Here is a 315-nt window from a genome sequence, read left to right on the forward strand (position 1 = left end):
TGACTTGGGGTCACTGCCACCTCCTTGCACTGGGTACAGTGCCACTTCACCTGGCCAACTCCAGGAGCCATCGCAGGGAGCTCGAGAGAAGAAAAACTGAGGCAGTCCTGGGTACATCACACGGAGAGATGGGGCATAGCAAGTGCCCCCTGCGACTTGGGGGTCACCGGACAGAGATCCCCCAGCACCAAGGGAAGGGAAATGGGAAGCATCCCCCTGCCAGCCTGGGAGGGCGAGGGATCAGTGGCATGGGATGTGTGAGGGCAGCACAACTGGCACCCCAGGCTCACTGGCAGGCAGCGGGGGGGCTGGGGG

The sequence above is a fragment of the Acanthisitta chloris genome, unplaced genomic scaffold, assembly GCF_000695815.1.
Source record: "Acanthisitta chloris isolate BGI_N310 unplaced genomic scaffold, ASM69581v1 scaffold25676, whole genome shotgun sequence".
In the NCBI taxonomy this organism is placed as follows: Eukaryota; Metazoa; Chordata; class Aves; order Passeriformes; family Acanthisittidae; genus Acanthisitta; species Acanthisitta chloris.